Genomic DNA, 14658 nt, shown 5'->3' with positions numbered 1-14658 from the left:
TGCTTGGGTAAGTACTAATAATGCTCATTCCCTCACAACTGGTAACCACGTGTGTTCAGAAAAATAAACCTGCTAGCATTTCAACAGATGTATACATGGAACAACATCGTAGCCCTGTCAAGGCTGGAGGGAGTAAGAGAAAATTGAGGGGAAAAAACGGTTCAGGCAAGACAGAAAAGCAGAAAACATGAAGAAGAAGAATACAGAGGTTAAAAAAACCAACCCCGACAAGAAAAAATACCTCCCCCCCGAAATGTACTCATTGCTATTGGCCTCAAGCAACGTGTCAATATTAAAATAACCTCTACCAATACCTTTTTCTCCTCAAAGCAGTATTTTATCACTAATGCACCTGCTGCAAATATTGTTTGATATATAATCACTTTGCTAAGCTTTTCAATAAAATACATTCTGGGTGGAATGAGGTGTTAAGAAATTTTATACCACAGCTATCACAGTAATCCTACAACCAGCACAAAGCTACACGTCACCTCTACTGAGGCCTTACAAGGGTCGAGATAAGAGAGCTGTGCATTGCCCAACAGTCCTGCTTACCCATCCCGGGTGACTAGTCACTTTTTTACAGCAGCATCACCTCATCGGCTAGTATTTCATTAATGGCCTACTACATCCAACTCCTTTTCTGCCATATGATTGTCTGATGCTGAGTTTAGAGACAAGGAAAGGTGAGGACTGCTAGTTGTGGCTGTATGCCAGGGATGGTGAAATAGCCCCTCTCACCTTCCGTTGCCTGGATTGTCTTGCAAAGGAAAGGATGACTGCATGTTCCAACACTCCGAAGTAAGTCAGGGATTTAGGATGACTGTATTTGTATAGGAGATCAACCCGAACCATCCACAAGTATTATAGAGGGTGAGTAGTGAAAAGGCAGCAAAAATAAGAATGGCTTTCACCCACAGCAGCTGTGCAACTGGAGACAGCAGTGAATGTAGCAGCTGGCCTGGTTACCATCCACTGCAGAATGACTTCTACAGCCTCCCTAACTGCGCAAGAGGGCTCCGAGAAAGGTGTTTAACCCCAAGCTTTTGCAGGAGCTACGTTATCTGAACCTTGTATGAGTCATTCCAAATACCAGAAAAGGTAAGGTGTCCTTCAGGAAAGCATCTGGTATGCGGCTCTGCACTCAGATCCTTCCTCCAGGGTGAAACATTCTGCTTCACTGCTGGCTGGACAAACTGAGCACGGTTTGGCAGAGAACTGAACTAGCACCACCACTGCTCTGCTGTGAATAAAGTGAAACACGGGCCGAGCAGGCTGTAAGCAGACTTCCCTCCACTAATAGGTTAGACTACCTGCACATTTTTGCTGTCACTAGACATTGAGTCTTTCACATTGTATGTAAAGCATTGACTACTGAGGTACTACGCATTTAAAAAAAAAATCTGGAGAAAACCACAACTATAAAAACTGCCTATCCCCTTGTAAGAACCAAATTTTTAAGAAATTTAAAAGATCCCAGCTGAATTTTTTTCCCAAGCATTTAAGTTGTTGTTGAGCAATTCACACTACCCAGCATCACTTAAACACTAGTTTATCCTACATATCACACCGAATTCCTTTTTAAAGTGTTCTGAAACCTTCAATTGCATAACATGTGCTTTTGCTTTATAAACAATTACCACAGTCTGGGTAATTCTTAAGTATTTTTGACAGTCAGAGCAGCAAAATGTCTGTATCAATCTACATGATTTTACAGACTCTTTATAATCAAGAACCTGTGTTTAACTGCTGTTTAAAACTTACGCTGTCAAAAAGCACGAGCTTATTGTAGTAGGCACGGGATAAATATATAAAAAACTACAATCCCTGCACAAATGCATTTAATTTTAACTCAGTCAAATATACTGGATAAATGACTTAATTCTTCTTACTTCCTTTCTCAGAAACTGTCTATATTTTCTACATATACCATTGACAGAACTGCTACATAATGCTATACTTAATTTCATGAGCTAAACAGTTGCACAGGACTACTCAAATAAATGCGCTAATTCACAAGACTTGAATTCTCATGCATTATTCTGAACAATTTTTATGCTCACTTGACCTCAGCACCAAAGGTCTATGCTCTAAAGTATCCACACCTTGTGCCCCCAAATAAACAAAAAGAGACATTTTTGGGGAAAACCAGTTTGGAGGTCAGAAAGAGAGAGCGAACAACCATACCAAAAATTCCACCATGGAACAGGAGATGCCATTAATTTCATTCATTTTGGGTTATCTTGGGTTTCACACAATCCCTAGGCATGGGCAGCTGTTGCTATATGCAGGGATGTTCAGACGCCTCTGCACCACAAGTTGAGACCAAAAGCAACAGGAGGCACCTGTTACCTCCTATATACTATAACCATACCTTGTACTTAGTCATGAGGTTTAGCTGGACTAACGTGGAAGTAAGGTGGGATCACACAGACATAGGTAGCAAATGGATCCAGAAAAGCAAGCGGAGAGGAGCTGGCAGTCCTGACGGGAGATGGGGTGGCACTGGCTGCAGCTGCCAGCTCTCTGCTCTGCTTCAGTAAGACGGAGGGGACCAAGCTTTTCGAGCAGTGTTCACTTTCAGGGCAGCAGTCTGCCCATAAATTAAGATGCTACTTAGACTGTCAGTTTGCTGTTTGGCTATCTATCTGAGCAAGCATAGTGTAGCTCAGTTCGCTGACAATGCATATCAATTAACAACTGGAAAATAAGCTGTGTATTATTGCCACTGCTGTATGAAATATTTCTGATTGTTTCTAAAACAAAAGACATTGTCTAGGTTTACAACAAAGCAAAGTAATACATGCTACTTATTATTATTAAGTACCTCCAACCTACAATTACATTGAACTCAACATGCTATCACTTCTTTAATATAGAGGAAACAAACTGCCAACATACTTGTCACCAAACTCCATTAATCCGAGTAATATTCAAGGGGCAATGTTCACAATGTCACCAACTCTGAGCTAGTCATTATGTCCGTTGGGCATGCTCAAAATGTTTTGACAATCAGCATCTCCCAGAGTGTGATGCCATAGTTAACCACTTCTCTTGACACTGCTCAAGGTTTGTACAACTTACCTCAGCAGCAGTGCTGCTGGAATGTTTTACACCTACTGCTCTTTAAGAAGCGATATTTTCATCTCCATTGTTTAAAGATCAGAAGACCAAAAAAGATCTTTACGTTCATCTGGTCAGCAGAATGCAGGTAGGGAATTTCACCCCGTAGAGCAGTCCTACCAAAGGCTTCCTCCTTAATGGTTAATGTCAAGGAAATCATTAATAACAAAATTGGACAGTGAAAATGTTACAACAAATAACAAAATTAGCATCATGGAAAACAACCCGTTCTTCCCATTTCCAGGTCTCTCAACAAATCCCTGACTGTCAGGTGCCGTGTTGAGCATTCTGTCCTCCGAGTAGCAGGTAGGAAGCTCAGCACAGTTATCAGATTAAAGCCTTGTATTAGCTCACAGATACACGGGTAGTATCTCAGACTCACATGCATTAATGCTGAATGGATGAAACTGTAGTTTCCATAGTCAAGCAGAAGAGCAGAGCCAAACCACACAGCTACTGCATGTAAATCTCAGCATCTCAACACAGAAAAGCTTAGTTGTTGTCGTGGTTTAACCCCAGTCAGCAACTAAGCACCACACAGCCGCTCACCCACTCCTCCCCGGTGGGATGGGGGAGAACACTGGAAGGGTAAAAGTGAGAAAACTCGTGGATTGAGATAAAGACAGTTTAATAGGTAAAGCAAAAGCCACGCATGCAAGCAGAGCAGAACAAGGAATTCATTCACTGCTTCCCATTGGCAGGCAGGTGTTCAGCCATCCCCAGGAAAGCAGGGCTCCATCACACGTAATGGTTACTTGGGAAGACAAAAGCCATCACTCCAAATGTCCCCCCCTTCCTTCTTCTTCCCCCAGCTTTACATGCTGAGCATGATGTCATATGGCATGGAATACCCCATTGGCCAGTTGGGTCAGCTGTCCCAGCTGTGTTCCCTCACAACTTCTTGTGCACCCCCAGCCTGCTCGCTGATGGGGTGGGGTGAGGAGCAGGAAAGGCCTCAACTGTGTGTAAGCACTGCTCCGCAATAACTAAAACATCTCTGTGCTATCATCAACACTGTTTTCAGCACAGATGCAAAACATAGCCCCATACTAGCTACTATGAAGAGAATTAACTCTACCCCAGCCAAAACCAGCACAGTCATGTTTTCAGAAGAAGCCTCCACTAAAGCCAGTATAGCAACCACAGTTCAGCAAAAAGACACCAGGTTAGCTTTAACTGAGCTGCTGCAGGTGCTTGCAGAAGTACAGAGGTCAGCATGCGCTGCATGATCCACTCTGAGCTCTGCTTCCCACCAGCTTCCACACACCGCTCCGAGGTCCCTGGAAGTCCGTCTGCCAGGCAGCTTTGCAGGAACAACTGCAGAGCTTCACCCGCTGACACTGAATCTGGTCTTCCCGCAACGCTACTACTTCAAACAGAAAACGCAGAAGAAAAGGTTGCTCTGAATGAAAGATATTAAAAGACATAAGGAGGTCTGGGGCAGACAACACCAATCTTACCAAGGCTCCCTCCCAGTGTCAAAATAGCATTAAAATTTCAAAGAGGTTTTCTACAAATTCCCTAACTGAAATTCCACAGTTTCCTCCTATCCAGTGAGTTAAGCGAGCCTGAAATAATTCATCTTTGTCATCTGAGTCACCTTTGAACTAAGTATCAACAACCAAAGTCCATGGCAGTGCGGTGTGACCACAGAAATCAGCATGAGAGAGGTATGCCTTTTACAGGCAGAGGAGACGCGTCTTCAGATTTAGGCTAAAGAACCAGCGTAGTCGACACATGGAAGCTATTCGGAACACTGGTTGTACATACCCAGCTACCATGTTGAGATCTGCAGAAAAGGCAGATGAGGAAGACAGTGCCAGGTAAGAAAAAAGGGTAGGCACAAATAAATTCTGCATGTGCATAGCTACATTGTTAACCTCTTGAAACTCCAGAGGTTTGCGCTAGATCCTGAAATGAGTGCCTTGAAAAGAAAGACCACCACAAATGGCTAGCAATTGCTATTGGATACCAGAGTTCATTGCCACATAGCTGTCACTATGCACTAGGCTAGTACTGAGGGGTTATTTTGCCTCTCAGTCAATTCACAGAATTTCACTTCAATGTTGAGATCATATGGATGTGTGTAAGAAATGTTTTTTTAAAAATGAACTCTGAGCTGATTTCAATTACACTTTTTCACATCCTGAAAATATAATACGGAGGAAAGAAAGATTGCTAATGAGAGAGGGACTTACGTTGTCTTTGTTGGCTTACAAACTCGGGAACTCCGACTTGCCATAGCATTTAGAAACATTAATTTTAACAGAGTCAGTAAGAAGATTAATATGCTCATATGCTTGTATCAGAAATAATGTGGCCAGCAGGACTATGGAAGCAATTGTCCTCATGTATGCGGCACTGGTGAGGCCGCACTTCGAATACTGTGTTCAGTTTTGGGCCCCTCACTACAAGAAGGACATTGAGGTGCTGGAGCATGTCCAGAGAAGGGCAACGAAGCTGGTGAAGGGCCTGGAGCACAAGTCTTATGAGGAGTGGCTGAGGGAACTGGGGTTGTTTAGTCTGGAGAAGAGGAGGCTGAGGGGAGACCTCATCGCGCTCTACAACTACCTGAAAGGAGGTTGTAGCGAGGTGGGTGTTGGTCTCTTCTGCCAAGTAACTAGCGATAGGACAAGAGGAAATGGCCTCAAGTTGCGCCAAGGGAGGTTTAGACTGGACATTAGGAAAAATTTCTTTACTGAAAGAGCGGTCAGGCCTTGGAACAGGCTGCCCAGGGAAGTGGTTGAGTCACCATCCCTGGAGGTATTTAAAAGACGTGTAGACGTGGCACTTAGGGACATGGTTTAGTGGTGGCCTTGGCAGTGTTAGGTTTATGGTTGGGCTTGATGATCTTAAAGGTCTTTTCCAACCTAAATGATTCTATGATTCTATGATTTTATTCATATAAAGAATGCAAACACACTAATAAAATGCTGAAAAAGAGCCACTAAAGAATTGATTCATAATCCAGATCAATATGTCAAAAAAACATTGCTTATGGCTTCCAAATTTTTCACCAAACTAGTGCAGAGACACTGGAAATATCTCTTTGCATTTGGAAATGATTCATTCATAAAGATGATCATTTTATATGACCTAATGTTTTAAAAAATTCCTGCATTGAATATAGAAGATCTATTACACGGAAGTTTTGAAATGACAGACTAGGAAAGCATGCATAATACTGCAATAAAAATATGCCTATCATCTAAAGACTTTAAGGTCTTCTTCATGGCTGCTTGGATTTTCACAGCACTGATGAATCATACCCATTCTCCAAAACCAAAAGCAGAAGATTTTCCCTTAGTTGTTAGGAGCTCGGACAGGTATATTTTAATCATACCACCCAGTCCGTGACACACAGTAGAACAAATCTGACCCTCTCCAGTAGAGAAATGTTCATCATGACCAGACAGGGGGCAGGTTCAGTAATACTTTAGATGAAAAATACAATTCCCTAATGGAAGAATTTCAAATATGAAGGGGAAGGGCATTAAAACAAGAGCATATAATTTTCATGGTTTCTTACTCCTTCAGATAAGCACCTTTTCTTTCAAGCAATGATGATTCCAGTAATTTAACAGTTAACATAAAAGTAATGTTCTACACATCACTTTGAATCAAAGATGGCAAAATACAATGGTTTCTCTATTCTCTGATATGGTTAGCTATGGGAACTGTAGTGCCCTTAGTAAATGTGATTATAGCAAAACAGAGGATGATAATAGCAAAGATATTGTTACCACAAAGCCACACAACAGTTTTAACTTGATTGTTTCCATTTTCTCAATACATAAGTCAATTAAATGGATGTTACTGGAGTCAGAGACTATTAATACTTGTCATGTTAGAAAAATAGCACAGATGATAGAACCAATATGATGTGGCTGCACCTGGCAACTAAACACCATCTCATGACAGCTCATATTGTTATATCCTCATCTAGTTTATTTTTGGGGTTTCTAATTTGATCCAAATTTGGATTTCTCTCCTTCTTAATTTGAAGTGCTGGCTCACTACAGACTTTTGGAAGCCATGAACTTTCAATGACTTTAAAGTCATCAACATATTTCTTAATCCTTGGCTTTTATCGTGATGAGAGAAGTCGTCTATCAAGATACATCAATGAGAGAAGTAATTATTCAAAAGGTTACTTGCAGCTTCGTAAGTCTGAGAATTAGCAGAGATTTTGCTCTGGAAGCATCCCAGCAGGTCAAAAAACTGCATCATTATCTCCCTTATCAGAAAGAATAAATATCACTTCAAAAGGGCAGTGTTAAATGTTGGTAAGACACCTTCAGAGCTTATTGGGATAGCTTCCTCGGGACAGGCAAAGCACCGGACCACATGACTTGCAGTGTTCACTCTAGGAATAACAGGGGATATCTCAAGTTCTCCCAGTTAGGAGATAACAGGGAAGAGAAAACCCAGTCCCACTCTGGAGATTAAGACACTGTGGGATTTGATACAGTATGTTTTTAGTAAGACATTCACAATTCTGCAACAGAAAGGAATGTTGTTATTAACAGAGGATAAGCGTAAGGTTGCATGTTCGTTTGTTTTTAGGACAAGATTATGCATTCTCCAGTGCAGTTTCTACCTTGCTCAGTTTAGTGCAATAAAATTATAGACTGGTTATCAGCAAATTTCTCTCATGCAGGCACTGAATCTTAAATAGACAAAACCAGATGCCTAAGAAGACAAGACAGAAATGCCACAGACTTTATGAAAGACACTATAAAAGTGAAAATCTTCCCTCTGACTGACAAAGCATGTACACTGAGGCTACTCAAATTTTACCAAGATCTAACAGGGAATTTTTCTGTGCTCAGCAATGCGCCAGCTCCAGTTCGATCAGATTATCTAAATTTTATTGCCTCATGTGAATGCAGATGGTGCTAGTGCACTACTACTGTTCACTAAAGTCTGGGGAACAGTGAGAAATGTTGAATTTCCTGCTGATACGCACGGGGACTTGCCAAGATCCAGGTAAAATTCACATAACATGCACATCTCAGTGCACCATTTTAACATTATGGATGCAGCTGTAAAACGGAAGAAGAAAATAATCAATGGCTGCTTCAGTGAGAAACTGACAAAATGGAACAAGTTGTCATTATCACCTACACATGGCACCTATGACACCACTTGAGAGAGGAGAATCCCACAATTATACATGCAGCAGGAAGAAATCCTGGGACGCTTTAGCACCAAGACAAACCAGTCATCTTGACTAACACATTTTGCAAATTGATCTATCATTTAAATTGCTCTAGAATTGTTAACCAATTAGTCTTTCCAACAATGTAGTTATCGTCTTTGCCTTTGCTAAATAAACACTACATTCATGCCTAACAAGGGAATTTCCATTTTAGCTCTTAGAGGAGATTTAATGTATTCATGTTATTAATGATTTATAACACTTTCCCCCAGATTTCACTCATTCTGCTGCTGAAGATTCTTTTTTAAATTAGTTCTTCTGTGACAGATGTCTATGCATGACTTTAAAGAGACATTCATGCAGGGGAATGTCATCAGCATATTGGGAAAATATTTTAAATATGTAAGGGAATATTATTAATGCAACAAAGAAGATCAAAGTAATGAATGAAGAAACACAGCATTGTAAGTGAAGTCTATTTTTTCATTATTTGAAAGAAATTCCAGTCCACGCATTCCTGATATTTTCAGATGTTTTAGACCCAGTTTTATAGAAGTTATTACATACCCTCAGACTTATAAAAGACTGGAATTCTTACACAGTTCTGGTTTGGGTATCTTTAGACTATGGCTCTCCTGAGGAAATAGGAAATGGAAAGAGAAAACTCCCAGTTGTTTGCACAGTACAGTAGGACTTCGGAAACTTAGTTTAAGTAACTGCTCTACTCATCTGTTACGTGGCCATCAGCAAGCCGGTAGCTTCCGTGTGCCAAATTTGTCCATTATTCTGAGGAGTTTAAAAGTTATGAAAATGGAGGCTATGTAAGCAATACCAGCAGGAAGATAAGTACTGTCCAAGGAAGGTGTATCGGTACCAAATCAAAACCAGAATACCCATGCAAGAGCTTTTAAAAAAAATCCACCAAAAAAACCTAGACAGTACTCCTTTTTAAGATCTTCTGAAATCAAATACTGTAGAAAATTTAGGATGCAAAATAACTGTTTTAACCAATAACTTCAGCCTAGAAAAATAACTAATATTGTGAGTTTAATTACTTCCAGTTAAGAGGTGTGCATCTACAACTTTTTTTTTTCTTGAACTTTTTTCTTGCTGTGTCTGAATGAAAATGAGATTTAGCATAATCACATATAGAAGTACTGGAGAAAGATACTGATGTTTGAGCCTCCCAAAGAAAGAGTTCCACCTGACTGTATTGCCAGAATGGAGTTAATATTTTCACCTACAAATCTGTTAAGAAGCACTCTACAGCACTGCTGATGATTTCATTCTCCTTCCTGTCTGGCTGGATTTTTAATTAAACAAAAACTTTCAAGGAACTTATTATCAGAGCCTATTCTTCTGGTTCTCTGAAATGATTGATTAGCATCACTCCACTTATTTTGTAAAAGTACTAGCAATCAATGAAAGCAATTATGCTTATAATAGAGTACACAGAGAAATACAAGATTTGATGACCCTTTAAAACTTCAATTATTCTTGTAGCTAAATAATAGTGCTAAAACACTCCTTCTATATTAATGATTTACACTGCTGACCAGTCCTACTGTGCTTAACCACTTGCTGCATTAATTAGACAGGCTACCTGGAGTTTCTGGCTTTTCCCTCATTTTGGACTACAGAACTTTGCCTTCATGTTATGGGTTTTTGGGGGGTAATGACAGGTAGTAATGTGCTCGTAGTTTTGGTTTTATCAGAACATTGTTTTCATTATCTGGCCATAAAGAATACCATGAAAACAATATTGATATTCAAATTGCATAAGACATAAATAACATTTCTGGACAAGCAACACATTTGCCATCTTCATTTAAATGTAAACAAGCGGTTACACAGAAAGTAGCATTGAGATGTACGTCCATCTGAAAGATCTACATCTTAGAATACCTTTGAGGTGGTTTTTACCACCCGGATCTTGAAAGTTTAAGCAACGTATTTGTTGCTTTCCATACTTCACGAACCTGCGGCAGGACCATAGCAGAGGCACTTAATTTCCCGCAGACAATAGATCCGTGTCTGAAACAACGACAATTCCAGCTTCATTTGTTGGAAGAGCACACCCTCCTTCTCGCCAGCTCCTTCCCCTTGCCTCATATGCCCAGAGGAGCTCCCAGATCGCTGAACAGATGAACCAGAATGGGTTTTAACTGGCAGCCTAAATTGGAGATCTCCACCTGAGATTATCAGGACTCTTTATATATATTTGAATGCTACTTCTTCATAGTCAAAGGAGGAATCAGCAGTTTCAAGATGCAGGGTGTGCACAAAGTTAATGTAGTGTTTAATTAATTCCAGCCTATATGACAATGCTTGTTAATCAAATCAGAATTTCAAACTGTGTATACATTTGCATATTCCTTTACGACCACAAAAAAGCAAAATAATAGATTGTTTAAAGGTGCATTGTGGCTTAAAGAGTGATTATACAGTGTTCGTGATGAGCAAACTTTGTGATGAGCATTATTTATAGCACTGAATTTATTAATTACTGATAACATCCATGCCCATCTTTGTATCAGCAGAATTTCACTAAATACTAATTACCTTACAGAATTGTTTGTCAGCTGAGAAGTTTTAAATTGGTAAGTGCAGTTTCTACTGCCATGGTGACTTCAGCTACTTGACACAATGTTTGTCTTGCTTCAAAACAATGTTAAAAAACCAGATAAATGCTAAAAATCCAAGCAAGAAGCATTAGAAGTTTCAAACTACCATTATGAAGAAGAAACCGAACAGAACAACTTCTGTGTCTGCTAAAATCACTGATTACAGGCTCGAAACAGTGGCACAGCAAAGGTGCTCGCAGAAAGGCACAGTTACTGACAGTAAAGCCAAGGAGGCTGGAATGCATACGCAGCACGTCTGGAAACACAGCATGGGCTCCAAACACCAATTCACAGCCAAGAACAGAAGGGACTAGTGAAACAACTATGTTGACACAGTGTAGTGATAGCATCTTTTTTTTTCCATGAGAGCTTTCAATTTTTATAAAACGCATGTGCTAAGGTCTGTTGCAAAATTTAGTTAGAATTGCTAAAATTCATGGATGACTTTTCCCTAACAGTAAGATTTTCTTATTTGTTGCATGTAACATAGGACAACTACTCCTTGTGAAAAAGGACATCAATAAGCAAAATAGTGCGATAATTCCACAAGTCCATCTATGTTGAAACAAAAACCTGAAGAGGTCGAAATAGGTAATTAACCAGCATTTAACAGCTAAGGCTACTAGAAACCTTGCATTAGCCAACCTATATCTATGGTAAAAGCCAGAAATGCATCCAAGCACATTTTGCTACTTCACGTGCGAACCAGGAGTAATTTCGAGCTAAATGCAGAGCATTAATAACTATACTGAGCTAATGCAACCACGATAATTGGAGCACTTGAAACAGAATGGTGATTGGCACTACCAGCGCATAAAGGGGTGCTAGTAACAAACATGGTAAGTTTATCTCTGGTGGGAGAGAGAGACACAAGAAATTACTACCTGCAGATCACTGAGGAGTTGGTTGAGATATATTGTGAGGGAAATGGCAACATATTATGAAATCCGTGTCTTTATTCAATCTGTAATTTCAGTGTCCAGGGTTACACTCCAGTCTGGCTGGAGTCAGGCCCTCCGCTCCCAAGCGTGCCTGTGGAACATACTGCCTCGAGAGGTCCTCTCGGGGAGCAGGACCGAGAGGCCAGGAACCGCACAGCTGCTTTTAAGAGAAACGTTTCTTCAGTCCATTATCAGTCGTGTGCAAGTTCATTAGAGTCATTATGATCTTTTGTGGTCTGCTTTTATTTGCTCTTCATAAAAGAACTCTAAGGCAATCAAACCAGTGGCCACACCATTAAAGTACAGCCTGGGTCCTTCAGGAATTACTTAAAAATAAGTGAAAAAGCCGTAACGTAGCATGTCTTTTGGTTGTTGTCTCTGTCAATCACCTAGCAACAGAGTGACAGAGTGCTCCATTAAATACACGTTAAAACTCTTGGAGTACTGAGAATATAAATGTATTTACAGCCAGACTCTGTTGTCATGATGGTTAAATTTACATGTAAACAACAGACTCTGCACCTACACCCAGCAGTGTTTCAAAACCCAGGACCCCACAGCCGCTTTCATTTTTGGCCTCTTCTGAGGGGGAATGGTTTGGTAAAAGCAAACTGCGTGGGAGTATTTCTCCAGTTCAGTATCGGTTAATGTCTCCGTTTTGGTCTACATACAAATAGTATTTTATCAGCCCAAGAAAACAATGTTTTAAGTAATTTTTCCCCTAGCTACAAAACCTCAGTAACCACGAAAGCTCCTTAAAGACTTCTGACATCAAGAAGGCACTTAGAAAAATGACTTTCTAACTGGCTGTAGCAACACGCTTACTGGCGGAGCTTCACAAACAGCACTAAAGAGTTGAAATACACATATATGTATTTTATTACAATCTTCTGAGTCCAAAGCTAACTGACAGCTCTGTTTTATGAGAGCTATTAAGTAACATTACAGCCTCGGGTGTCTAAGCCACTGGGTAAAAAAAAAAGTTAATTTTTCATAGGTCTCCTTGACATACCTGTGTGCTGCAGATGCTCAAAGCCTAGCTTAGTAAGACTGGCTACTATGCTTATAGGAACTGCCATAAATAACCATGAAAATCCCTTCACTAATCACTAGGAAAATCCCTTCACTAATCCTGCTAGGAAATAGCAAGAGGCCATCACCATCAAGCAGGCATTTGTTTAACAGAGCGCTCGACCTCTGAAGAGCTGTTTCACCAGTCCTTTTGGAATAGTGAAAAATTAAATAAAAGCATGCCATTCTGACTGTATATTGGTATTTCCTTTCAAAATGAGGTATTTTGATAATAAAGAACATTGGCCTCAGATTTTAGGCTGACCATGAAAACTACTGAAATTGCAGACTCATTAAGTGGTCTGGAATTAATCACCAAAGGATTGGGGATTGGTGCAAAAGGAACACAGATAAACACATCTCTTTTGAAAACAAACAAACAAACAAAAAAACCCCACGCTAACTTTGAATGACCGCAAGTGATCAGATGCTTGATTTTACTTCAGACGTGAATAAGATCATCTATCAGAAGAATTTCCTAAAGCCAAACTGAAGATTAGTCAGTGTTGACCACTACCAGCCTCACAGATAGATGACTTCTGGGCATTTGCTTAACCCAACTGAATCGGTGATGTGGGTCACAGACCACACAAGGCATGTATTTCCTCATTTAAAATTTTTCTTTTTTTCCTCAGAAAATGAAAAATGACAGATAGGTGGGATTTTTTTTTTTTCCTTCTTCTTTTCTACATTTATAGTTTTCCCTGCTGTGCTTGGTCACATATGTGAAAAACAGCACTGCAGAACCAAATAATAAAAAATTCATTTAAAATATGTTTTGAGCTAGGAAGGTTATATTTTCCCTGATATAATCCTCAGGTGGCCTCATTTTATCTTTATGAAAAAAGAAACACCTAAAAAACTACATGTATTACATTCAGTCAGAAACTCTGCTACTTTTTATCATCGTTTTCTAGCAGGATTACAATGCTTTCAGCACTATAGTTATTCTGAGCTCTGATAAGGTTGCAGCAGATATCCAGAACTGCATTGCCCATTGTTCATAAAAATCAGGCTGAGCTTCACACAGCAGAAGGCTGAACTGTGCAGAGCACAGACCACTTTTGACCAGAAAAGAAACAGACACAGGAGCTGAAAACAGGAGCTTCATGAAAAGGTCGGGCAGCTTCATGGGTCTCATGTGCTTCATCTCAACGGAGAGACTAGTAAAAGTAAAGTACACAAAAAAGCGATGTAAGAGAAAAATACTTGTATAGTGCTTTGAGATTTAACCTAGGCACGCTGATTGATGCAAGCAGCAATTAATTTCTATGTTCTATGAGAACCTGCTGTCCTAATAACATTGGAAGCACTAACCAGATTGTAGACTCTTAGACTCCAGTATGAAATTAATGCATTCTTTTCTTTTTTTTCCCCCTAATCCTGCAGGAACAGGAAATTATTTGGGTAAAGTTAGAGGATGCAATCAAACCTCAGCAATTCACTGTGATTGTTTTTTTTAGCATTTATAGTAACATACACTCTTTTGAGCGGCCTGTGGATTGAAACACAAACTTGGATAGAAACACAAACTTGTATCTACTTACTCCATTTTTTACTTAGTTCACAGAAGTCCTGGAATCCCCACTGCAAGACTTTTCTGGCAGCTTCATTTCTGTCCTGACTCAAGGTTGAGTGAGATCCAGACAAAATCTACGTGCCACAATAGACTGTTTTTTCCCATTCCAAATCCAAGTCTTCATAAACTACTGACATTGCTACGCTAACCTATGCTTGT

The sequence above is a fragment of the Calonectris borealis genome, chromosome Z, assembly GCF_964195595.1.
Source record: "Calonectris borealis chromosome Z, bCalBor7.hap1.2, whole genome shotgun sequence".
NCBI lineage: Eukaryota > Metazoa > Chordata > Aves > Procellariiformes > Procellariidae > Calonectris > Calonectris borealis.
This window is presented reverse-complemented; position numbering follows the sequence as displayed.